This window comes from Bos indicus, chromosome 9 (assembly GCF_029378745.1).
Source record: "Bos indicus isolate NIAB-ARS_2022 breed Sahiwal x Tharparkar chromosome 9, NIAB-ARS_B.indTharparkar_mat_pri_1.0, whole genome shotgun sequence".
NCBI lineage: Eukaryota > Metazoa > Chordata > Mammalia > Artiodactyla > Bovidae > Bos > Bos indicus.
In genome coordinates, this window is record NC_091768.1 from 38,097,181 (window position 1) to 38,125,045 (window position 27,865).

A 27,865-nucleotide genomic window follows, 5' to 3' on the forward strand; every position below is an offset into this window, starting at 1 on the left:
TTGAGAGAGAATAAGAAATGAATGAAACCAAAGGCTTGAGGAGAAATGTTTAGATGTGCCTTTCTGTGCCAAAAGGGAAAAGAATCTGACTAAAGTAGTATCACAAGAGTATCTTGTAGGCATTAAGACCTAAATAAAATTAGATTAATAGAGGAATCAATTGGTTTGTTTATACATTTTCTCCAGTAGTATGCAGCTACAACTCCTGGAAATACCAATGGAAATTATTAACTATATTCATTAATCCAGGTTGGTATTTTTGCTAAGGGGCCAAGATAGAAAGACAGTAGAGTAAAACAGTTTTACATAGTCCCAAGAAGGTGGTAATTAAAAAAAAAAAAAAAAGAAAGAAAGTATAAGGAAAGTAATAACATAGAAAAGACATGATAGTGAACACCTAATGGATAATACATGGACCCAGATGGCTCAGTGATAAATAATTTGCCTGCCAATGCAGGAGATACAAGTTGGATCCCTGGGTCAGGAAGACCCCTTGGAGTAGGCAATGGCAACTCAATCCAGCATTCTTTCTGGAAAGTTCCATGGACAGAGGAGCCTGGCAGGCTGTAGTCCAACCGGGTCACAGAGTTGGACACACCTGAGTGAGCCCTCAACGATTCAATGATAATATATAGGGAGAAAATGAAATTGTTTTGGTCAGACAAAAGGGTTGAATAGCAGGAATAATTGCACCTTTCAGAAAAAAAGGATGAAAGGTTGCAATGAAAGACTAATGTCTGCATCTGTGACTTCAGAAAAGGGTTTGCTTTCTATCTTGTAACTGCATTTTAGCTTTTTTACCCTTCATTCTTTGTTTATGATTTCAATACCCACTGCAAGTCCTTTTAGACCATAATTTTCCTTTCTTTTAGCTGGTAATTTTGTTTCATGTCTCAGTTAACTGAAGTATTTATTTTAGTCATATTTAAAATAACTTTGTTTAAATTAAAGAAAGCTGAGCACTGAAGAATTGATGCTTTTGAACTCTGGTGTTGGAGAAGACTCTTGAGAGTCCCTTGGACTGCAAGAAGATCCATCCAGTCCACCCTAAAGGAAATCAGTCCTGAATATTCATTGGAAGGACTGATGCTGAAGCTGAAACTCCAATACTTTGGCCACCTGATGCAAGGAACTGACTCATTGGAAAAGACCCTGATGCTGGGAAAGATTGAAGGCAGGAGGAGAAGGGGACGACAAAGGATGAGATGGTTGGATGGCATCACCGCCTCGATGGACATGAGTTTGAGCAAGCTCCAGGAGTTGGTGATGGACAGGGAAGCCTGGCGTGCTGCAGTCCTGCTGCTAAGTCACTTCAGTCGTGTCCGACTCTGTGCGACCCCATAGACGGCAGCCCACCAGGCTTCCTTGTCCCTGGGATTCTCCAGGCAAAAACACTAGAGTGGGTTGCCATTTCCTTCTCCAGTGCATGAAAGTGAAAAGTGAAAGTGAAGTCGCTCAGTCATGTCCAACTCTTAGTGACCCCATGGACTGCAGCCTACCAGGCTCCTCTGTCCATGGGGTTTTCCAGGCAAGAGTACTGGAGTGGGGTGCCATTGCCTTCTCTGTGCTGCAGTCCATGGGGTCACAAAGAGTCTGACATGACTGAGCAACTGAACTGAAACATATATATATATATATATATATATATATATACACACACACACATACATGTTTGTATATATATATATATATATACACACACATAGAGAGAGAGATAAAATACATATATAAAGAAATATATAGACTCATATATAAGATATATACATATATATGTATCTTACGGTCTCGGCATCTTGCTAGATATTTTAGATGCATTTTTTATTTCATCTTTACAACAAAGAGATGAGTCAATTAATTTTTCAGACTAGGTAACTGGAGAGGTTAAGTAATTTGCCCTAAACTATAGTCTATGGAGCAAGCAGCACTGAAAGAAGAGGACCTCAAACAGATCTGCTCAAATTCTAACTTCAAATTTTTCTTCTCAAATACTAAAATTTGGTATATAGCTTTGAGCCTTAGCATATTTGAGTGTCCTTCTGTTCTTTTATGTATGATTATAAATTGAACTGGTATATAATCTGGGAACACACAAGCATTTTTCAATATGTATACTGGAATAATCGGAATGATTCCTACAAACATGGATTCTTATTTTGAGATCCTTGGAAAAGGATGACAAAGGAATGTTTGAGAAATAATTCGTAAAACTGACAGGACTCAGCGACAAACGGGTTAGATCTAAATATATAATTATTCAAAGGCAAATTCAGGATCTCAAGTTATATGAAAGCTGATGCAGAATGCAGGTAACCACTGTGAAATGAAAATATATCCTGTCATATCAATAAACAAATGTCACAGTCATCATCGATTTCTGCCCTCCAAATGTGAGTGAGGGCTCCCAAAACTGCAATCCAGCAGCTGCCTCTACCCCCTACAATGATTGCTGGGGAGCTAGGAAGAACGCAAGCAGCAGCCATCTGCCACACCTGCCTGCCACTCCCTAAGGTGAACAGGGAAACAGGATTTGGCCCCAGATAGCTGAGGTGCAAATGAAAGGAATGAATTCAGTAAGCCCAGAAGCTTGCATCGTCACATACATAGAACACTAAATTTCTTAACTTGATATCTGATCTTTGATATTCAGACTGCCTGCTCCCTTTGTTGCAAACCTGTATATAGCCTGATTCCCACTCGCAACTCTTCATAGCAGTTTTCTCAGAGCTACTGAGACACTGTCTCCCAGGCTCAGAGTCTTAAATATTCCCACCAAATAAAATAACTCTCTACTTTCAGGTTGTGGCTATATTTTTAGTCAATACTATCCATCCTCAGTTTCACCCAAACCATTGGTTGTGTCCAGTGGTTCTTCACAGATTCCTGGTCAGATCACCCTCCCAGACCCCAGGACTACTGCTTCTCTAAATTCACTTTTCTCTTCAGATCCCTATTTCATGTCTCACTCCTTACTCCCACTCCCAATGGACAACTTTGATCTTATTTTGAAGAAAAGGAAGCCATCAAGACCAGTTTCTCTGCTTCTCTCTGTTTCACTTTTAGATTTAGTCACTGCAATACCTACTTTTACCTCTTCCTTTCTGCCTTAAATGAGAAAATAAATATGCTGTGCAAAGTTATTCTCTCCCAGGAGCTAAGGATTTCCTTTCCTATTGTATTTTGGCTTAATACTTGAGAAAGCAAATTATTTTTATAAATTCCAAATACTATATCTGGAATTCTTACAACTATGACATTTTATAGTGTTTAGAGCATAATGAACAAAAGCAAAGAAGGATCAAGAATTTGGACATTTTATCAAATTTAATATTAATTTTATGTCTTCAGAAAAGTCACTTCACATTCTGGACTTGAGATTTCTCATTATTAGCTCTGGTATATAGAAAAATTCTATTAGAAACCCCATATTATTTAGAACTCTCAGTCACAGTTCTGTTTTCTATAAAATAGGTTGTTTGAGACTTTCAGTTTCAACTTCATAGCGTAAATGTAGATTTTCCCTTCTTTGACAATTAACCGAAAGCAAAAATGAGAATAAAAAAGAGAAACTCCACTTTTATTAAAACCATGGGATTGCTAAAACCTCACTACAAATAATAGGAAAGTGGCTTCCAGAAGCTCTGAATGTCTAAAGTAGTATAAGAAAAACACAGTTCAAGGAGACCTAGAGTTACGCATCTAATAAAAATCAGGCCCAGTGCACTTCTCCAAGTCAAGAGCACAAAGATATTCACTCCAGATAAGATTAGGAGCTTAAAGCCACAACCATTTTACTGTATCTCACGAAACTGGCAACAATTTGACCAAATCGTCAGCTGAATCATGCTTCTGCTCCATCTGGCCTTCACAGAGGTCATTTGACAGAGGTCATTTGGTTGTAACCATCTGGTGGATCAGCTGACTGGAGTGTCTGAAATAGTTTCACTCTTTTGTCTGGTGCCCCTGTGGGAAGGACTGAAATACTGAGGTCAACTGGAACTGTCTACACTTCTGTCTCATGTGGTTCCTCCACTGGTGACCACAGAATACTTGGACTTCTTACATTTTATTTCAATGTTCTCAGAGCAAGTGTCCTAGTAAACAAAGCAGAAGTGACCTTTTATGACCTACCCCCAAAAGTCACAGAGCATCATTTATCACTGTACTCTATTAGTTGAAACAGTCGTAAGCCTAACTAGACTTAACGGGAACCCTAAACTCTAAAGACTTGATGAGAGAAGTGTCAAAGAATGTGCAACCATGTTTTAAAACTGTTATATGCAAAACCAATTAACGTTTTTTGGGCCACATGGAAAACAAGTGTGCAAGCTACTGTTGAGCCTCCAAACATCTGGTTTGATTATGAAAAGATTATGAGTTAGAACCTAACAGGAAAACACTAAAGGTCCACATTGCAAAAATGATTGGAGAGGAAAATACAATAATGTTAACCCTATAGCTGCTACTTTTACTTCAATAGTGAGGAATAAACTGAAAAATAGTGCACTAATAACTGTTATTGTAAATAAAATTTCTTTTTACCCATGAGATGGTCCTATCCTTGTAAATAGCTAGTACAGAAGTATAAACCTTATTTCAAACTGGTTGATCATAAGAACCAAAACTGAATGCTAAAACCAAAAAGAAGAAAAAGAAACAGGAAAATACTTATAGCAAATAATGAATATTAACTTTCAAAAGTTACTAATGTTAATATAGAAATTAAAATACTGTTCATACACATGTAACTATAAAATTAAATTTAAAAAATTTACTGAAACAGGCACTTCTATAATAAAAGAAACATAGAACTATCACATATCAGGCAAATATGATGAGACTATGTAAAACTATAATATGTAACCTGGCTGAACTCATTACAAACTTGAGAACAACAAATCCATGAGAGAAAAGAGGCCCCACTGGAATCTACACCAAAAAGAGAGTTATTACTGAAAACACAGAAAAAGATAGAGGCCAGGATTTGAGTAAAATGAAGAAAAGGAAATGAAGTCAGGTTTTTAAATGGAATACAGTTAAAAGTTAAACATGAACTACAGGTCAAAGGAGTACAAAAAAGAAAAAATCTAATAGCTGGAATCCTAAAATAAATAATGGAACAAAATAATTTAAATATATATATTTAAGAAAACGTTCCAAAAATAAAAAAAAAAAGAAGCTGAATCTAAAGCTTAAAGTGGGCACTATATCCCAGGAATTTAGAATGATCAGTACCAGGACATATCTTAGTATATTTACTATATGTCACAGATAATAAAAGAATCTTTTGGTGGAATAGGCATAAGATTATGGTATGGGGAAAACACTGCCAGAATGACTGGTGTCCAGTTTCTCCGACATAGAGTAAACTTTAAAGAAAGTTGAGTAAGGTCTTGCAAAGTCAACAAGAAAATAAAACCTAAGAATTTTATGCCCATAAAAATTGTTTAAAAATAAAGACAAAAAAAAAAGCATATTTAAATAAGTAAGTGTTCATGGATAATTGCTTCTGATGGCTCAGCTGGGAAAGAATCTGCCTGCAATGTGAGAGACATGGGTTCCATCCCTGGGTTGGGAAGATCTCCTGGAGAAGGGAACAGCTACCCACTGCAGTATTCTGTCCTGGAGAATTCCATGGACTGTAGAGTCCATGGGGTTGCAAAGAAGAGGACATAACTGAATGACTTTCACTTTCATGGATTATAGATTCCATGAACCCTCTTTAAGAAAGTACTGAAAAACACACTTCAACCTATGAAAAACTGATAAACAACTGTAAAGAGGGGTGATACTGAATTCTGAAATCACTTAACTCTAGGATTAAGACAAAATAAATATGGTGATTATGGTGATAGAACAGAACATAAATAGTATAAGCCCTGACAGAGTAGAAATAAAACAGCTGACAAAAGTCAGAAAGAGAAGGAACAAGAACACAGGAGGTAATAAGCATGGTGATTCCTTAATCTTGTACATTAAAGATCAATAGATTTGAATTATTAAAAAGCAATAGCTATATTTAAAATAGGAAATAAATGTGAAATATATGAATGAATGAAAATGTCTGGGTAAAGGAAGGGAGAAGAGAAAGAAATTTTAAATATATCAATTTTATCATTGTTCAGCGTTTCAGTAGGAAATCAATAGATACATGACTAAAAATAAAAATTAAATCATTATAATCAAGAGATGGGAATACTAGATCACCTGACCTGCCTCTTGAGAAAGCTGTATGCAGGTCAGGAAGCAATAGTTAGAAATGGACATGAAACAACAGACTGGTTCCAAATAGGAAAAGGAGTACGTCAAGGCTGTACATTGTCACCCTGCTTATTTAACTTATATGCAGAGTACACTGTGAGAAACGCTGGGCTGGAGGAAGCACAAGCTGGAATCAAGATTGCCGGAAGAAATATCAATAACCTCAGATATGCAGATGACACCACCCTTATGGCAGAAAGTGAAGAAGAACTAAAAAGCCTCTTGATGAAAGTGAAAGAGGAGAGTGAAAAAGTTGGCTTAAAGCTCAACATCCAGAAAACTAAGATCATGGCATCCAGTCCCATCACTTCATGGGAAATAGATGGGGAAACAGTGGAAACAGTGTCAGACTTTATTTTTCTGGGCTCCAAAATCACTGCAGGTGGTGATTGCAGCCATGAAATTAAAAGACACCTTGGAAGGAAAGTTATGACCAACGTAGATAGCATATTGAAAAGCAGAGACATTACTTTGCCAACAAAGATCTGTCTAGTCAAGGCTATGGTTTTTCCAGTGGTCATGTATGGATGTGAGAGTTGGACTATAAAGAAAGCTGAGCACCAAAGAATTGATGCTTTTGAACCATGGTGTTGGAGAAGACTCTTGAGTCCCTTGGACTGCAAGGAGATCCAACCAGTCCATCCTAAAGGAGATCAGTCCTGGGTGTTCATTGGAAAGACTGATGTTGAAGCTGAAACTCCAATACTTTGGCCATCTGATGCGAAGAGCTGACTCATTTGAAAAGACCCTGATGCTGGGAAAAATTGAGGGCAGGAAGAGAAGGGGATGACAGATGATGAGATGGTTGGATGGCATCGTTGACTCAATGGACATGGGTTTGGGTGGATTCCGGGAGTTGGTAATGGACAGTGAGGCCTGGTGTGCTGCAGTTCGTGGGGTCACAGAGAGTGAGACATGACTGAGTGACTGAACTGAACTTAACTGAATCATTAGACAAAAACACAAGCTCCAAAGTTATTTTTTTCATTTATCCCCCCACCACAAACACCAGCTAGGAAAATAGTATAACATAAACTATGATAACAGAGCTAAAACCAAGCCACTTGTTTATATAAAAAATGATAGTAAAAGAAAAAGCTCAACTATATGTTATACATAAGTAGTTAGCCAAAGCAATGTTACTTAGAAATAAATTTCTTATGTCATTATAGAGCAAATGAAGGAAGTTACTTAGAAGGATTGAAAAATAAGGAATCGGAAATACATACTAGACAAATGTTAGTAACTATCAGAGGTTGTGATTTTAGTATTAGATTAGATTGATTTCTGAGGTGGAAAGCATTAAACAAGATGAAGAAGATAAGACTCAAGTTTCAAACCACAGGAAAATCTAAGAGCATGAATACATCTGTACCAAATAACATTGCATTAATATACATGAAGGAGAAAAGGGTAAAAATACAAGGAGAAACAGAAATACACTAATAATAGGAAACCTGAATTCACTTCTCACAGTCAACGATGGTTCAAGTGGATACAAATTAGTAAGATACAGAAGACATAAATATGATGATGACTTTTAAAGTGGGCATACATCAAACCTAGCATCTCGAAAAGACAAGTGACAATTTCTTTCTAAAGGGCACGTGGAACACTCACAAATAATATCATCAAATATTCATTCTAGGGATGCTAGGATGATTCAACACTTTCAAATCAATCAATGTGATACATGACATTAACAAAATGAAAGGCAAAAATCATATAATCATCCCAATGAAACACTATTTGACAAATTTCAACATTTATTTGATAAAAACTCTTAAAGTGTGTAAAAAGGGAACATTCCTCAACAAAATAAAAGCCACCTATGACAAACCTACAGCTAACATCATACTCAATGATGAAAGGCTGAAAGTATTTCCTCATAAGACCAGAAACAAAACAAGAATGCTCACTCTCATTCTTTTCAACCCAATGTGGTATTAAAAGTTCTAGTCACAGAAATGAGACAAGAATTAAAAGGCATCCAAACTGCAGACAATATGATACTATATATAGAAAACCCTAAAGGCCCTTCACACACACACACACACCAAAAAAAAAAAAAACATTAAAACCAATAAATTAATTCAGTAAAGTTACAGGACACAAAATCAATATACAGAAATCTATTACATTTCTGTCGAAAGAGGTATTAACAAAACAATCCCTTTTACAATTGTATCGAAAAGAATAAGATACCTAGGAATAAATTTAACCAAGGAAGCAAAAGAACTCTACACTGAAATCTATACCTTGATGAAAGAAATTGAAGTTGATACAAACAAATGGAAAGAAATACCACCCTCACAGATTGGAAGAATATTGCTATAATGACCGTACTACTCAAGCAATCTAGAGATTCAATGCAATTCCTATTAAAATACCAATGGCATTTTTCACAGAACTACAAAGAATCTTAAAATTTGTATGGAACCACAAAAGATCCCAAATATCTAAAGTCTTGAGAAAGAAAAACAAAGCTGGAGGTATCATGTGCCCTGATTTCAAACTCTATCACAAAGCTACAGTAATCAAATGGGTTTCCCTAGAGGCTCAGACAGTAAAGAATCTGCCTGCAATGCAGAAGATCTAGGCTAGATCCCTGGGTTGGGAGGATTCCCTGGAGAAGGGAATGGCAACCCACTCTAGTATTCTTGCTTGGAGAATTCCAAAGACAGAGAAGCCTGGCAGGCTACAGTCCATGGGGTTGCAAAAAGCTGGACACAACTGAGCAAATAACACATAGTAATCAAAATAGTATGGCACTGGCATGAAAACAGACACATAGGTCAATGGAACAGAATAGACAGCCTAGAAATAAATCCATGTGTGTATTGTATATATGGTCAATTTACAACAAAGGATGCAAGAATATACAGTGATAAAAAGGTAGTCTCTTCAACAGGTAGTACTGGGAAAGCTGGACAGCTACATGAAAAAGAATGAGCAACTGGACCACTATCTTACACTGTATACAAAAAACATTCAAAATTGATTAAAGATTTGAATGTAAGACTTGAAACCATAAAACCCTTAGAAGAATATAAAGGCAGTAAGCTCTTTGACTTCAATCTTAGCAATATATTTTAGACCTGTATCCTTAGGCAAGGCAACAAATGCAAAAATAAGTTAAATGGAACTACATCAAACTGAAAAACTTTTGCACAGTGAAAGAAACTATCAAGAAAACAAAAAGACAACCTAACCTACTGAATGGAAGAGTATTCATAAATTATATATCTGATACAGGCTTAATATTAAAAATATATAAATAAACTACATAGTTTACTTTCAAAAAAGCAAACCTATGAAAAAATTGGGCAGAAAACTTGAATAGACATTTTTCCAAGAAAAACATGCAGATGGCCAAAAATTACATGAAAAAGGTGCTCAACATCACTAATCATTAGGGAAATGCAAATCAAAACCACAGTGAGATATCACCTGGCACCTGTCAAAATAACTTATCAAAAAGACCAAGAAATCAGTGCTGGCGAGGATGTGGAGAAAAGACAACTCTCATGTACTGTTTGTTGGAAAGTAAATTGGTGCATTCATTATGGAAAATAGTATGGAGCTTCTTCAAAAAAGTTAAAAATAGGACTACCGTAAGATCTAGTGATTCCATCTCTGGGTCTTTATCAAAAGAAAATGAAAACACTTTGAATTTGAAAACATACCTGCACCCCAATGCTCAGAGCAGCATTTACAATAGAGCCAAGGTTTGGAAACAACCTGTGTCCATCGATAGATGAATGGATAAAGAGGAATGGATAAAATGGAATATTACTCAGTCGTAAAAAATGAAACCATGCCATGTGAGACAATGTGGCTGGACCTAGAAGTTATTAACCAGTGAAATAAGTCAGAGAAGAAAGACAACTACTGTGTGAGTTCATGTATATACGGAATCTAAAAATCAAAACAAACGAACAAATTAAACAAAACAAAAAAAGACTCAGAGATACAGAAAACAACTTGGTGCTTGCCTGAGGGGAGGCAAACTAAGATACAGGCAAAGTATGTAAAGGAAATTAATAAGCAAAAACTTCTAGTTACTAAATAAACAAGTCACAGGGATATAATGTACAATATAGATAATATAGTCAATGATATTGCAGTAACTTTGTAAGATAACAAGTGGTAACTGGACATATTGTGGTAACAATTTTGAAACTTGTATAAACACTATATTAGTTTAAGGTGTATATCACAGTGATTCAATATTGTTTGTCAATTGTACCTCAATAAAAAAATCACCTGGTTATTCCATAATAAAATTAAAAATTAATAATATGTTTAACACTAATTTAAAAAGCTGCATGTACCCCATAGTTCACAGTAGCATTATTCACAATAGCCAAGATAAAGAGCAACCTAAGTATCCATCAACAGATAAATGGATAAAGAAAATGTTTAAATATCTAATTTTTAACATTTTTACCTCACCATGTTTCTAGATCCAGTTACAGAGTTTCTCTTGAACATTCCAGTAGCAGAAGAGTACAGTATGTTGCTTTCAGAATAGACAGAATAGCCCTAATTGGTGTCAACCATGGGGAGGGGTGTTGAAATAGGTGTTGTTGCTCAGTTAAGGCTTTATTTTGTTTCTTTGTAATCAGATCCCCAGGTATAAAGGAAATGATTTTATCTACTTATTACCTGGTTTCTCAGTCTTGATAGTTCCAAGTTTTCAAAGCTCAATAAATTATTTTATACTTTCACTTTACACTTTCAAATATACTTCAAAATATATTTGTATTTTCCTTTAGTATCTTTCCAACCCCATCAATTTATAAATGGGAGCTTGGAATTATCAAGGAAATCAAAGGGCTTTGCTCAAGTTGCAAGCAAATAACTGCCCAAGAAGAAATCAGAATTTAGTTCTCACACCCTGAAATCCAAATATTTAGAGACGACAGTCATAGACATTCACTTACTGCTCCTCTCCCTCCACCAAGTTAGAAAAACAAGTGTTCATATCCTTAGAATGCTTAATTTGTGGGAAAGAAACAATAGAGATATAGGTAAAGAAAAAATATCTACATAAATATGCATAAGATAGAAACCTTTCCCCCCACTAGAGAATTTTTAATCAAAGATCAAAGTGATTATAAGCCTTATAAAAGGAAAATCCCAGTTTATTTCAATGAAAATATTCTATGAAAGCAAGATAGGCCCAGAGGCCCAAAGGCCTGCTTGATGGCTCATCTTGACTTCAGGATAAGCCATCCCCCACTGGCTATCTAAAGCAACCTATTTGGTGGTTTTACATAAGGTGGAGAACATTGCCATACTCCAGTTCACATCAGGTCTCTGAGATAACAGGAGGAAAAGGACTCAATATATATAATAAGCAGTTCAACAGCTGAGAAAGACAGCATATGGCAATGGAAACGTAGGCGTTGCTTTGATTTTGGAAAAAGCAGCGAGAAATATTCCTAAGTCAAAGTTCACTGCCACCTGAATAAGGTGATTTATTTTTCTGCAACAGAGTGAACTTTGTGTGGGCATAGATTTATAGCAAATACAAAAACACCTGCACAAATCTCAGCAGGAGTTTGAGGAAACACCATTTTCCCATTACTGAATTGATTACAGGTGCAATAATAATAGTATTTTCATTTAATTAAATAGGTTTTTTCCCCAATTCCTAAAAGCATACAATACTTGTTAAAATTAATTAACTTATTTTCAATGAACTTTTCAGCAAAAGAGAGAAAGATGTATGACAAGTAAGCTCAAACTGACAGGCTTTAAATAATAGACCCCTAAGTAAATTGATTTTAATTTAAACAATCAAGTAAAATAAAGCTAATAGCCCACTTCATCAGAAATTTTCTTATAATTTTTCTTAAAAGTTTGTAAAGTAAAACTTGTAAGATACCCCCTGGGGCTGCTCCAGCACACTTTAATATGTTTTAAGTTTTAAATTCTAGATTAGAAACAGTCTTTCCTTCTAGACTTTCAAGATAAAGGAAAATATTATAATGAACATTTCCATGTTTTACAAACTCTGGTTCACTCTTATTTCACTTTAATGTTTCAAAATTGTGCATATGAACCTTTAATGTCTCATGAAAAACTTCATAATCATGAATGCATAAGCTGAGTCATCCATGCTTCACTTTCTTGGCTGCCCTAGAGGGGAGCTGTCTACCTACTGCAACCCAGAGGATGAACACTCAGCTCCACCAGGGAAAATTACTCCACTGGTAACCTTCAGCAGGACCCAGCCAGTGTGCCTATGATGGAAAGCCTGACGCTAGTGCTATCCTCACCTGTGGTGTCATGGTACACAAAACTGACAGGATTCATCACAACCTGTCACAAGAACAACCCATGGACCACCTGGCCTTACCCACCTATGGATGTGAAGTCACCTTGACATCAACAGTAATGCATCTGTTCTTGTTTCTCCCTACAAAGAACCTCAGCCATTTCCATTACAAAGTCATCTATGACAAAATCAAATATTTCTGAGAGGCACTTAAAGGGCATCATATGTGGTCCCAGGCTTTGTGCCACAGCCACCACTTGGCATCTACAATGTCTCTTTTGCCTAATTCTTGTTGATTGGTTACTGCCATTAAAGCCCTGCTTCTGGTGTCAACACTCCTCAGAACAATGTCACAGTCCTGGTCAAAGATGCTTCCAGTAGCAATGTCTTTCAAAACCACAGCTGTGTGCATTCTGTTTTGTACTCCACCCTACATTCAGCATCAACCACAGTGCCTGGCAGAAAGCAGACAACACCCAATGAATAAAATAGGAAGATTTTCAAAATTAGGTGCTTTTCCTAAATCATGTTGGCCTTGGAGTACAGAATGAAGCAGGGCAAAGGCTAATAGAGTTTTGCCAAGAGAACGCACTGGTCATAGCAAACACCCTCTTCCAACAACACAAGAGCAGACTCTACACATGGACATCACCAGATAGCCAACACCGAATCAGATCAATTATATTCTTTGCAGCCAAAGATGGAGAAGCTCTATACAGTTATCAAAAACAAGACCAGGAGATGACTGTGGCTTAGATCATGATCTCCTTATTGCAAAATTCACACTTAAATTGAAGAAAGTAAGAAAAAACACTGGACGATTCAGGTATGACCTAAATCAAATCCCTTATGATTATACAGTGGAAGTGAAAAATAGATTCAAGGGATTATTTCTGATAGTGCATCTGAAGAACTATGGATGGAGGTTCGTGACACTGTATAAGAGATGGGGATCAAGACCATCCCCAAGGAAAAGAAATGCAAAACAGTAAAATGGCTGTCTGAGGAGGTCTTACAAATAGCTGTGAAAAGAAGAGAAGCAAAAAGCAAAGGAGAAAAGGAAAGATATACCCACTTGAATTCAGGGTTTAAAGAACAGCAAGGAGAAATAAGAAAGCCTTCCTCAGTGATCAGTGCAAAGAAATAGAGGAAAACAATACAATGGGAAACACTAGAGATCCCTTCAAGACAATTAAAGATACCAAGGGAACATTTCATGCAAACATGGGCTCAATAAAGGACAGAAATGGTAGGGACCTAACAGAAGCATAGGTGGCAAGGATACACAGAAGAACTGTCCAAAAACGATCTTCACAACCCAGATAATCACAATCGTATGATCAGTCACCTAGAGCCAGACATCCTGGAATGTGAAGTCAAGTGACCCTTAGGAAGCATCACTGAACAAAGCTAGTGGAGGTGATGGGATTCCAGATGAGCTATTTCAAATCCTAAAAGATGATGCTGTGAAAGTGCTGCACACAATATGCCAGCAAATTTGGAAAACTCAGCAGTGGCCACAGGACTGGAAAAGGTCAGTTTTCATTCCAATCCCTAAGAAAGGCAATGCCAAAGAATGCTCAAACTACCACATAATTGCATTCATCTCACACGCTAGTAAAGTAATGCTCAAAATTATCCAAGCCAGGCTTCAACAGTACGTGAACTGTGAACTTCCAAATGTTCAAGCTAGATTTAGAAAAGGCAGAGGAACCAGAGATCAAATTGCCAACATCCACTGGATTATCAAAAAAGCAAGAGTGTTCCAGAAAAATATCTATTTCTGCTTTACTGACTATGCCAAAGCTTTTGATTGTGTGGATCACAACAAACTGTGGAAAATTCTGAAAGAGATGGAAATACCAGACCCCCTGACCTGCCTCCTGAGAAATCTGTATGCAGGTCAGGAAGCAAGTTAGAACTGGACATGGACAAGACACTGGTTCCAAATTGGGAAAGGAGTACGTCAGGGCTGTATATTGTCACCCTACTTATTAACTTCTATGCAGAGTACATCATGAGAAACGCTGGGCTGGATGAAGCACAAGCTGGAATCAAGATTGCTGGGAGAAATATCAATAACCTCAGATATGCAGATGACACCACACTTACTTATGGCAGAAAGTGAAGAACTAAAGAGCCTCTTGATGAAAGTGAAAGTGGGAAGTGAAAAAGCTGGCTTAAAGCTCAACATTCAGAAAACGAAGATCATGGCATCTGGTCCCATCACTTGATGGCAAATAGGTGGGGAAACAGTGACATACTTTATTTGGAGGGGCCCCAAAATCACTGCAGATGGTGACTGCAGCCATGAAATTTAAAGATGCTTACTCCTTGGAAGAAAAATTATGACCAACCTAGATAGCATATTAAAAAGCACAGACATTAATTTGCCAACAAAAGTCTGTCTAGTCAAAGCTATGGTTTTTCTAGTAGTCGTGTATGGACGTGAGAGTTGGACTATAAAGAAAGCTGAGCGCTGAGGAACTGATGCTTTTGAACTGTGGTGTTGGTGAAGACTCTTGAGAGTCCCTTGGACTGCAAGAAACTGATTTCCATCCTAAAGGAAATCAGTCCTCAATATTGATTGGAAGGACTGATGATGAACTGAAACTCCAATACTTTGGCCACCTGATACGAAGAACTGACTTATTTGAAAAGACCCTGATGCTGGGAAAGACTGAAGGCATGAGGAGAAGGGGATGACAGAGGATGAGATAGTTGGATGGTATCACCAACTCAATGGACATGAGTTTGAGTAAACTCCAGTAGTTGGTGATGGACAGGGAGGCCTGGCGTGCTGCAGTCCATGGGGTTGCAAAGAGTCAGACATGGCTGAGCAACTGAACTGAACAGCATTCTCAAGTGAACTTACTTGGTTTTTCTCTATAGGTTATGTGACACCAAGAATTTATTTTTCATTGCAGTAAGAAAAGTTGACTCACTAACCCTTGGAAAATGCAGTGATGCACAAAAGCCTGTGTAACAGAGCCCCAGCACAATCACTGGGATAAGTAAGCTTTGCTCATTGCATTCTCTCACGGTCTTCTGCGCAAATTTACAAATCGCTTAAGTGTCTCTAAGTGACTTTGGAATGTTTTACCTCCTTTTGTACAAATTTGGATCACAGGCCCTTTTAATCATCATCCTGTTTGATTAGCTAACTGGTGGCCTTCCTACAAATTTATTTGTCTTAGATTTTACATTCTCACCAAAGACTTCATGACCTTTTAAGCCCTTCCAGTACAACCCCACAGCACTCTCTATTTGGCAGTATCTCAGCCCTCACCCCTCTCTTGACTCCAGAGACTGACTGTTTTCTTGGAGGGCAGTAAATGCTCTCTAGTTCACCAATGTATCCCCCTGTGTCTTAGTGGGGCCCAGCAAACAGTGTTTCACACATGCTGAGAGAACAACCTGCAATGCATCATGTAGAGAGCACCTTAGACATACTAAATGTCTACAAGACATTTAACGAAGTTGAAAATTATTTAGCTCCAAGGAGCCTGTTGAGCTACACCCCACTGGCCCAGCTTCAAGACCAAAAAGGCCAGAGTCAGAGACAGAGACATTAATGGGGAGCTTACATGTCTACAGCAAGGTCCCAGAGCAACATCCCACTAAGTGCAGTAGACAGAAGGTAGGATATGGCTGGGGGAGAGGTTATAGGGAGAATTGACAACCAATTGGCTGATGGGTTACCAGGGAAACTAGCGAGGGGCATGCTCCTCACTGCCCCTTTGAAAAGCTATCAAAGGGAAATGTTCTGATCTAAAGCTAAGAACAATTACCAGCTGAGTTCAGGGAAGTATATAGGAAGATCAGCCATGTGAGTAGACAGAAGTGAAGCAGGTGCTGGTTGAGCAGTGGATATACAGAAAGCAAGATAACAGCCATCCTGGATGGCCTGATCATTCACTCCACCCCTACATACCCTGCACCACCCTCATAATCTGGGTCCAGCCCTCTTTTGTGGTATCCCTCAGGTCAGATATGTAGGGGAGTCACTACAACCAGATACCACAAATACAATACAGACAGCAGCAGCCAGAGAGTATCAAAAGTAAGATAACTCATTTACTAAGAACAGTCACTAACCAGGATGTCAGAAAATTTTGGAGTCAAGCACTTATTGGGTCAGTGGAAAGCAAGTCAGTGCCGCAGTGTCCTGTCCAGTTATAAAGAAGGTAAGGCCACTCCTTGTTTTTACAGAGCCATGACTATGAGAAGAGGAAGGTCCCAGCTTTAAAACATCCTGGTGGCCTAGCCAAGAGTCAGCAGTCATAGTACCAACTCTCAAATCCATACATGACTACTGGAAAAACCATAGCCTTGACTAGATGGACCTTTAGGTCTTTCCAAAAAAAAAAAAAAGAGTTAATACCACAAGTTGAATGCGTGTGTCCAGAAGCTGACCTATTTCGCTCCACACAGCATAACCCCAGGGACTCATGGGCCATCAGTTGTACAAGTAATATTCACCAACATGGGCCTTTCTGGTGTACTGGCATGTGGGACAGGAAGATGGTGAGAGGTTTTTCCCCCTGCTGTCAGTTGCCTCCACACAGTCACATTAACCAAATCAATTTTTCATGGAAGTCCAGAGGAGGAAAACCATGCCATCTTGCTCTCAGTTCAGTTCAGTTGCTCAGTCATGTCCAACTCTTTGCAACCCCATGAACCGCAGCACTTCAGGCCTCCCTGTCCATCACCAACTCCCAGAGTTCACTCAAACTCATATCCATTGAGTCGGTGATGCGATCCAATCATCTCATCCTCTGTCATCCCCTTCTCCTCCTGCCTTCAATCTTTCCTAACATCAGGGTCTTTTCAAATGAGTCAGCTCTTCACATCAGGTGGCCAAAGTGTTGGAGTTTCAGCTTCAACATCAGTCCTTCCAATGAACACCCAGGACTGATCTCCTTTAGGATGGACTGGTTGGATCTCCTTGCAGTCCAAGGGACTCTCAAGAGTCTTCTCCAACACCACAGTTCAAAAGCATCAATTCTTCGGCACTCAGCTTTCTTCACAGTCCAACTCTCACATCCATACATGACCACTGGAAAAACCATAGCCTTGACTAGATGGACCTTTGTTGACAGAGTAATGTCTCTGCTTTTTAATATGCTATCTAGTTTGGTCATAACTTTCCTTCCAAGGAGTAAACATCTTTTAATTTCATCTTGCTATAGACCCAGCAATTAGACTCATTTCACAGTGAGGCCATTGCTGCCACTCAGTCCTCAAATAGATTTCCTCTGCTCAGGCTAGGGACGAAATGTAAGACATCTAACAGGCACAACATAGGGAAGATCATGACTATTAAGCAAAATACAAGCAGTAACAGCATCCCAAAATAATACCACACCTGCTGTCTGCAACACAGTTCAGAAAACTTAAGTTTTCAGTAATACAGGAATGTGTCTAAAATCATGTTAATAATCTGAATCACAGCTACTCCATTTTGACTTTCTAGAATCCCCCTCCTCAATAGCCAAAGGAGATGTACAATACATGTTCAGTAGGCCACAAAGCAGGCTACTCTAGTCAGTAGAGTTTAAGCTAAACCATGGGTAAACCAGAATTATTTTCCCATATCTCCACATGTGAAAATTTTTCCATCATTTCTCTGATTGTAAACCTTTTGATAGACCAAAGTACATGGACCTTGAAGCCAGGATAAATGCAGCCTTCAGCCCTAGGTGCAGATCATGTCCCTTTAGGTGAGGCAGTCTTTGTATCTGTCTAGGTATACACAGTGCAGGGAAAGTGATCAGATAACATGAACAAGTTCAGAGGTATGCTGATTGGGAAACATTTCAGAGGATGTACATTTTATCAGTTACACCAAGTTGCTACACAAATATTATACATGTGTTTTTAGCAGTAGACTTAAAGCAAGAAGTGTTACATATCATGAGTATTGTGCTCTGTGACAACTTCACTAGAGAATTTTTTCATCCTGAACATCAGGATGAAAGTATGACTGACACAAGAGCTTTTGTAAATACAGACTTCCATTAAAGGAACTCAAATTTAATATCCACTAAAACATAGTATTTTTCTTTCAAAAATTACCCTCCACCAAACACAGCCAAATTAAGATAAATTTGTTTGCAAAATAAGTCTGGTCAATTGACCGTATAGGCTCCTCCAGACTAGCTATGGTAGAACTCCTCAGAAGGAATCTCAGACTGAATTTCCAAAGCCAGGGAATCCATGTTAAATGCTTGCCATCAGACCCCACCTCAGTGGATTTCTTTCTTCTCGAGGTCCCAAAAATACTGAGATTCCAACTCATGCCAGGAAGACAGTTTTTCCCATTTACCTGTTGAGGCTGCCCAGAATGGGAGTCTCAAATTTCTGGAGGGACCAGGCAGAGAGAAAAGAAAAATGTTTCAGTTTTACCCACAGGTGTAGTTTACCAAATTGCTTTAAGTCATAACCAATTTGATGGGAAGAGTTCCCTTGTTTCTGGCAAACACAATTCAAAACCAGTAATATTCCAGACAAAATTATAATCATTTTCACAGTTCACTCAGTAACCAATGCTTCTGTTAACTTTTTATGAAGTGATAAGGTTTTCCGATGTCTAGAGATTTCTTCAAGAAAATTAGAGATACCAAGGGAACATTTCATGCAAAGATGGGTTCAATAAGGACAGAAATGGTATGGACCTAACAGAAGCAGAAGATATTAAGAAGAGGTGGCAAGGATACACAGAAGAACTGTCCAAAAAGATCTTCACGACCCAGATAATCACAATGATGTGATCACTCACCTAGAGCCTGGAATGTGAAGTCAAGTGGGCCTTAGGAAGAATGACTACGAACAAAGCTAGTGGAGGTGATGGAATTCCAGGTGAGCTATTCCAAATCCTGAAAGATGATGCAGTTAAAGTGCTGCACTCAATATGCCAGCAAATTTGGAAAACTCAGCAGTGGCCATAGGACTGGAAAAGGTCAGTTTTCATTCCAATCCCAAAGAAAGGCAATGCCAAAGAATGCTCAAACTACTGCACAACTGCACTCATCTCACACGCTAGTAAAGTAATGCTCAAAATTCTCCAAGCCAGGCTTCAGCAATATGTGAAGCGTGAATTTCCAGATGTTCAAGCTGGATTTAGAAAAGGCAGAGGAACCAGATATCAAACTGCCAACATCTGCTGGATCATTGAAAAAGCAAGAGTTCCAGAAAAACATCTATTTCTGCTTTATTGACTATGCCAAAGCCTTTAACTGTGTAGATCACAACAAACTGTGGAAAATTCTTCAAGAGATGGGAATATCAGACCCCCTGACCTGCCTCCTGAGAAATCTGTATGCAGGTCAGGAAGCAAGTTAGAACTGGACATGGAACAACAAACTGGTTCCAAATAGGAAAAGGAGTACGTCGAGGCTGTATACTGTGACCCTGCTTATTTAACTTCTATGCAGAGTACATCATGAGAAATGCTGGAACTGGTTGAAGCACAAGTTGGAAACAAGATTGCCAGGAGAAATATCAATAACCTCAGATATGTAGATGACATCACCCTTATGGCAGAAAGTGAAGAAGAACTAAAGAGCTTCTTGATGAAAGTGAAAGAGGAGAGTAAAAAAGTTGGCTTAAAGCTCAACATTCAGAAAACAAAGATCATGGCACCTGGTCCCATCACTTCATGGGAAACAGATGGGGAAACAGTGGAAACAGTGGCTGACCTTATTTTTGGGGGCTCCAAAATCACTGCAGACAGTGACTGCAGCCATGAAATTAAAAGACTCTTACTCCTTGGAAGGAAAGCTATGACCAACCTAGACAGCATATTAAAAAGCAGAGACATTACTTTGCCAACAAACGTCCATCTAGTCAAAGCTATGGTTTTTCCAGTAGTCATGTATGGATGGGAGAGTTGGACTATAAAGAAAGCTGAGTGTGAAAAAATTGATGCTTTTGAACTGTGGTGTTGCAGAAGACTCTGAGAATCCCTTGGACTGCAAGAAGATCCAACCAGTCAATCCTAAAGCAAATCAGTCCTGAATATTCATTGGAAGGACTGATATTGAAGCTTAAACTCCAATACTTTGGCCACCTGATGTGAAGAGCTGTCTCATTTAAAAAGCCCTGATGCTGGGAACGATTGAAGGCGCCAGCATAAGGGGATGACAGAGTATGAGATGGTTGGATAGCATCACCAACTCAATGGACATGAGTTTGAATAAACTCCAGGAGTTAGTGATGGATAGGGAAGCCTGGCCGTGCAGCAGTCCATGAGGTCGCAATGAGTCAGACACGACTGAATGACTAAACTGAACTAAAGGTTTTTCATTAGGATTCTCTAATTTCTTACCCAGTTCAGCAGTTCAGATCCAAAATTTATCAGAGACCCATACTTGAAAAAAAAGTCCTTTCTACGAATGTCCTTAATGATGAAGCACTTTTTGCAAAAGCTTCAGAGTACAACAGTAATTTTCTATGAATGCCAAGACTTAAAAAGGCAGAGTTAAACACCTGATCACAATGTAATCAATAAAGAAACTTGGTTACAATGATTAGAATTACAAGTGGTTATAATCTTAACTCTTAAAACCTCTCACCAATCTCTTTTTTATTTCTGAAAATTTATAAGTGCTTAATTTCTTTTACACCAATTATAGCTCATCCGCAAACCAATCTTGGCAACACCATCTGGAGGCAGAGACGCATCATATACATAGACATACATGTACCTATATAGACACAGATCTCTCAGTTGTCCTGCTACTGCTAAGTCACTTCAGTCGTGTCCGACTCTGTGCGACCCCATAGACAGCAGCCCACCGGGCTCCCCCGTCCCTGGGATTCTCCAGGCAAGAACACTGGAGTGGGGTGTCATCGCCTTCTCCATCTCAGTTGTCCTAATAGAGCTTAAAAAGACCTCTTTTTTGCCTACATTCTCCAGGGTTAAAGTTCCTGAGAGCCCAGGTAGATCACTTACATCTTGAAGGCACCAGAGAAGACATACCAATTCCTTTTAGAAAGCTAACTTCTGAGACAGAATATACAAAAACCAGTTTTAGAATTGGAAGAGTCCCATCAAGGACATTTTCAGGGATTTTTTTTTTCAGTTTCTAAATATTTAGTGTAAACAAATAACAATAATAGACAATAATAATAGCTATCATTCACTCACATTCACATGCTTCATTTCAGAACAAAAAAATCATCATTCAAGTCAACATTTGCTTCAGCTATTAGCTCAGCCCTTATGACCTTAATACAAAAACAGCCAACCCACAGCTGCAGCCACTTTTCCCCCCTGTAATAGTGGCCAACATCTCCCCAATAGCCCTAGGGGTGTCTATGAGCTCTTTGCACTTCTTTGTTCCCCACTAATCAAGGACAGACACCCCAGGGCCCCATATACTAGTGGACAGCCACCCTGGGATTCCCTTGCAACTTTTGGGATCGCCTCTGGAACTTGCAGGCCCCAAACACTAGTGGATGCCCCCGCAGCTTTCCATTCCTCATCCTTATTTCCCAATATCTCGGTGCTCACGGGAGTTTCCTGGGTCGCCTGGGCTGCACCCCACAGCTTCAAAACCAGGAAAAAAGCCCAGAGTCAGCAAAAGAGACATCAATGGCTTCATGGATGGGGAACTTACACGTCTGAAGCAAGTTCCTGGAGTGACACTCCACTGTGTGCAGCAGATGGCAGACAGGGCAGAACATGGCGGCAACCTTCGCTTCTGGCGGGGAGGGGGAAGGTTACCATTTATAGGGGGAATTGACCACCGGTTGGCTAGTGGGTTACCAGGGAGACTAATCGGGACGCTCCTCACCGCCCCTTTGAAAAGCTATCAGATGGAGGTGCTCTATTCTAAAGGTTAGAACAATTACCAGACCGGTCGCCGGCAAGTATGTAGGAAGGTCAGTCATGTGAGTAGGATGGAGACGTAGCTGGTGCTGGTCAAGCAGCAGATGTACAGAAAGCAAGAGAACGGCCATCTTGGGTGGCCTGTTCAGACAGAGCCTTCCTGATTGAACCCTGTTCAATTAGAGAGCCGCCTCTTATGGTCAATGTGAAAAATTATAACAACCAGTTTGCTAAGATGTGTTTAAGCAACTACTTTAGCTCATTTTACATCCTAGCTATTTTCTCTTATGTCTGATGTGATTCAGCTCAATATGATAACACCAGTTTAGTCACTTGCTTTGCTGTTATTTGTTCTTTAAAAATGTAGTTATTGATTATATATTGACACACAGACATTGGAGATACTGATAACATAATAGTGAACGTGACAGTCAAGATCTTTGCTCTCTTGGTACTTACAGTCAAGTGGGTGGAAGTAGAAAATAAATGAATATGAAACAGTATATAATAAAGTGATAAGTGCTAAGGTGGAAATATATAAATGTGCTATGTTAGAGAGACAGCAAAGGACTTCAGTTTAGGCAATCAGAGAGATTTCACTGAAGAGGGGGCATTTAATCTGAGGCTTAAGCAGTAAGGAGTCAGTCAGGAGAAAGAAGCTCTGGGGAACACCTTTCCGGCTGAAGAGCAGCTCATGCAAACACCCTAGGATAGGTCCCAGCTTGGCAGGTTTCTAGAGAAAGAATGTCTTTCTTTCCCTCAATTCTCACATTTTTAATGTGTGCACATGCTTGTCTCCTGCATTTAAATATCTGTGGATGATCGTGGAAATAATACAGAAGTGGCCTCATTTATAAAACAAAATTCTCAACTTTGTGACTTAAAGTGTAAAAAGAATTTCTGAGGAATCACCTTTACCAAAGCCTGAAGGATTGAACAAGTGGTCTCAATTCTTACCCTAGGTAGGGCACTGGGGCATGTTGATCCCCACTGCCACAACACAAACAGAACCCAAGGGTTAGCTGCTCATCTTTAAATCCCAGTCCAACTTCAGACAAAATTTCTTTCTTCTCTCTCTCTTTTTTTTTTTTTTTTTGGTTTCCTTTAATATTGTCAAAACAGGCCAACTAGGTATAAGTATTCCTAGAAGGCCCACATCACCCCCAAGACATGTGGCTGACCTTTCTGAACCAGGCTGCCTCTGGACAAAGTTTATTCCTCCTTGTCTCAAATCTGATCTAAAGCTCTCCTGTCTTGTTACCAACAGATTCAATCATTCTTCCTTGTAAAAATTTCCACATTTTCCTGATTTGAAATTACCAGTGAGGATCTTCCTCTAAATGAATTCAATGTATCTTAGAAACAGACCATATTCAGACCCGACAGACAGGGCTATGCTAAAAGTTATAATAATTTGTCTCTACACAATAACTTGTCTAATAGTGCCCATCAGATGTGACATGTCCCACTCAGAAAAGTTTCTTATAAGGGAGTAAAGAAGGGTTCTCTCAGCTGTCTCTATTTAGGAGTCTAAGTAGCCTAAACATGTTCTGAGTAGTCAAAATGCCTTTTTATAATTTTAATCAATTAATCTATTTATAAGTCTTCGGCCACTAACTTCTTTGGTCAAGTTTATGAGAATGAATATAGCGATGAGGATGAGCTGCACTTGGGAAAGAATATTATGAATCATGCACCTTTATCAGGGTTAATTTTCTCAAACTAATCACAATCACAATTTGAATAGAATTTGAGTAGGAAAAAACATGAACAAAGAAAAACAGTGGCAGAGAAACAGAGGCTTTCAATTTTGTAAAAACATAAGATTAAGTGAAGATAAAAGATGCCTGTGACATAGGCAAGGAATACAAAGCAAGGCAAGCTCTTGAGAGGGGAAGCAGAGAAATAAAACAGCGGAGATAGTGAAGCACCTTCTTCCTCTTCCTGCTCTCATTCCCTTTCTCTTCTTCTCCTCTCTTTGCTTCCCTTTCCTCCCCTTCCAAAACAGTTTAATTTATTAGGTAGGGCAGAACATGGGAGACCCTGATCAGGATATCAAATTTTGAGGGAGAAGGAAACTCACCCAGAGGGGCAAGCTGGCACAGGGTGTCAGAGCCCAAGGGAGTGAGAAAAATATCAAAGTAGGAGAGTGGCCTGAAGTGGGGTATCAGGGACTTGAACCAGGTAAAGAGAACATCTGTGTAGGGTGGGGTCAGTATGGTCTAAGATTAGTTACATACAGGGAGATTGATCCAGAAGAAAATACAGTAAGTATGATGGGAATCAAGTGTCTCACTGTTCGAGATGGGGGCTGAAATTTTGGAAAGAGAGAAAACTAGAATAAATCTTGTGGCTTTGGTTTGAAACTGGAGGCATTGATGTGAATGTGTAGGTTTATAAATACACACATACACACAGAGGTAGATATGTGTAAATGTGCATAAATGTATATATATATACATTTGTACATATATACAAATATACAATATATGTACAATAGTACACATATATTTGTGTACTATTATCTCAGTCAAGTCACGCTGCTTCAACAAAGTACCACTGATTAAGTGGCTTATAAACAACAGAAATCATATTCCTCACAGTTCTAGAAGTCAGAAATCCAAGATCAGGGTGCCAGAATGGTTATGTTCTGGTAAGAAACTTCTTCTAGGCTGCTGACTGCCGATTTCTTGCAGTATCTTCATGTGGCAGAGAGCACAGAGAAGAAGCAAACCCAGTCATGACCTTTACAGAAAGAAATACATTAGTCACTCAGTCATGTCTGACTCTTTGCGACCCCACCAGGCCCCTCTGTACTTGGGATTTCCCAGGCAAGAGTACTGGAGTGGATTGTCATTTCCTTCTCTATGGGATCTTCCCAACCCAGGGAGTGAACCTGCATCTCCTGCATTGCAGGCAGATTCTTTACCATCTGAGCCACCAGCGAAGCCTGTCATGACTTTTATATGGGCTTCAATTCCCTTCATGAAGGTTCCATCTTCATGATAGCATCTAATCTAATCTTACCTCCCAAAACCCAACCTCTTAATATCATCACGCTAGGAGATAGTATTCAAAATATGAATTTGTGGGGGACACAAACAGTCATTCTACAACAATTATCTAATTGATCCCTGAGAAATGCTGCGAACAGTAATTTCCAAGTAACAAAGTGCACTTAATGATCGCATATAAGTTTCTAAACAACATTTCCATTGAAAAGAACCACAGTTTGTTGGAGAAATAGTCAATGCCAGAGCTTGGGCAGAAAAGCACAAAATAGTTTCAGAACATCTGTTTTTTCCAGAAAGTAGAAAAAGTAGAGAAGTGCTCAAAGAACGGTGGGGTTATATCAGAGGGTCACACACAGAAGCCAACTTGAATGGGTTTTCACTAGTCAAATATAGGACACTTTGAGCATTGACTAGCTAATAATAATAATGAACAACAGCCCACTGGATTAAATAGAAATCTCTATTTATATAAATAAACACATTTAAATTTGGCAGTAAGTGGAATATGCACATGATCTCAAACTAACTGCCAAGGAAAAAAGAATGACTTCACGGTAGGGAAGCTTGGCAGATACCACTCTGAACAAGCCCATCAGCCTGAATGTCACTACTGTCACCTTAAGGGAATGGATCAAAAATACAGAAAACACCTCCTTAGTATTGCGATAAAAAATGTATAACCTGGATCCAATCGTAAGGAAACATCAAAGCCAAATTGACAGCTCTTCTACAAAATAACAGGGCTGTAATCTTCAAAAATGCCAATATCATAAAACTCAAGGACAGACAGGAGCTGCTCCACACTGGAGGAGACTAACAAGGCATGACAACTCAATAGAGTATGTGATGTTGGACTGGGCCCTTGAGCTAGAAAGAATGTTGTTGCTACAACTGGTAAACTCTAACGGAGCCTCACAATTAGATGGTAGTAATGTATCAGCATTAATTTTTTGGTTATGATGGTCCAGTACTGGGTATGTAGAACAAAGTCCTCTTTGTAGGAGATACATACTAAAGTTTTCAAGGGTGTTTGGGCATCATATTACCAACTTACTCTCCAAGGGTTCTGAGGGAAAATAAGATTTTTTGTACTGTACTTGCAACTATTTGGTGGGCTTGAATTTCTCTCAAAACAAAAAAATGTAAATAAAGGGGGACAGATGCAACTAGATGCTACTTTTTTGCATCTCCCTCCTCTCTCTCCCTTCAAAGAACAGGGATGTCTAGAATTAGAGAATGGCTATGTGGCTTTGAGACAAGATACTAACCTCGAAGCAGAGCAGTGCATAAAAAGTAGATGCTACCTGGCTTGAGCTGCCATGCCAAATCTATTATACCTAAATGTACTGGGATCTTAGCATGGGGAAAAAAACAAGGGCTATCCTGTTTGATTATAGAAACAAAGAAAACTCCAAAAACTATAAAGATAGAAACAAGTATTTGTTTAATCAGGCACATATACATTTGTGTCCAACTGTCTCAACAACCCAGGTCAATGAATATTAGTATCACTACTAGATATTAAATCATGAAATTGAGGCTCAAGTAAGTTTTTTGTTAAAAGCCACACAAAATAAACTGAGAACACAGCCTGGTTCTGCTTTCGGTGGGAAGGGCTAGTTGATAAGCATATAGTATTCCCATATTTTTAAACGTGAACTTCTCGTGAAGATAATTGAAATCTCTTCCACTCTAAGAAAAGATATTACCTAAGGTGTGGCCAGAGACACCTGCAGGAAGCGTGTCCCTACCTTGATATTTGAAACCATGTGCTGTTGAGATTGATGAAATGCCAGTTAGGGAGACCTGGAGGAGGAACAAGAGGAAAAAATGAAACAAATTATCTTGAAACAAGCAAGGCTTCCCACTGGAAAAGGATTTGCAAAATAAAATTTGTAGTGACAATAAATGCAGATTAAACGTAGGACAAAAATAAGGAGTAGCTCCTTTTCATTTATCCAAAGAAGATTAAAATCAATGTTTTTATTGATCTCTAACTAGAAAACATCAAGCTTTTGAGCAGAGTTACGCACAAAAAACCCAAGAAAGTATAGATTTTTAAAATTTTTTCTCATCATCAATCAATCAACCATACAGTGCATGTGATTGTAAGATCTTAGAACCAAAACATTTTTCATTTCAACACAAGAACCATGGTTTTCATCATTCATGGGGTCATGGAGTAAAGGAGTGTGTGCGAACATGAATTGTGTCTCTGTGCAAGACTGCTTCCACTTGGCATCTCTGCCATGCACCACAGAAATAGTAGTGTCTACATAAACAGTTTAAATAAATGCATGAATTTAGCTCAGTATATTTCCAGCCGTATGCAGTTCAACCTACTCTACTGGTGGCAAAGACCTCAGCATGAATGTTCTGTCTATACTCACTTATAAATACTCATAGCTATATCATTTTGTTTGTTTTTTGACAACTTGGTTTAGCAGTGAAATATTAGATAGAAAAAATTCC

The 27,865-nt window shown here is 38.7% G+C and overlaps 1 long non-coding RNA gene across 1 annotated transcript in view; it reads right to left on the minus strand.

The window, feature by feature from the left end:
• The window catches only part of LOC139184819 (uncharacterized), a 268,152-nt gene extending 245,897 nt beyond the window's left edge, over positions 1 to 22,255 (minus strand). Inside the window, exon 1 of the long non-coding RNA XR_011568334.1 lies at positions 22,168 to 22,255. This is a non-coding gene — a long non-coding RNA (uncharacterized lncRNA). The remainder of the gene's footprint in view (positions 1 to 22,167) is intronic.
• Positions 22,256 to 27,865: the final 5,610 nt, after the last annotated feature.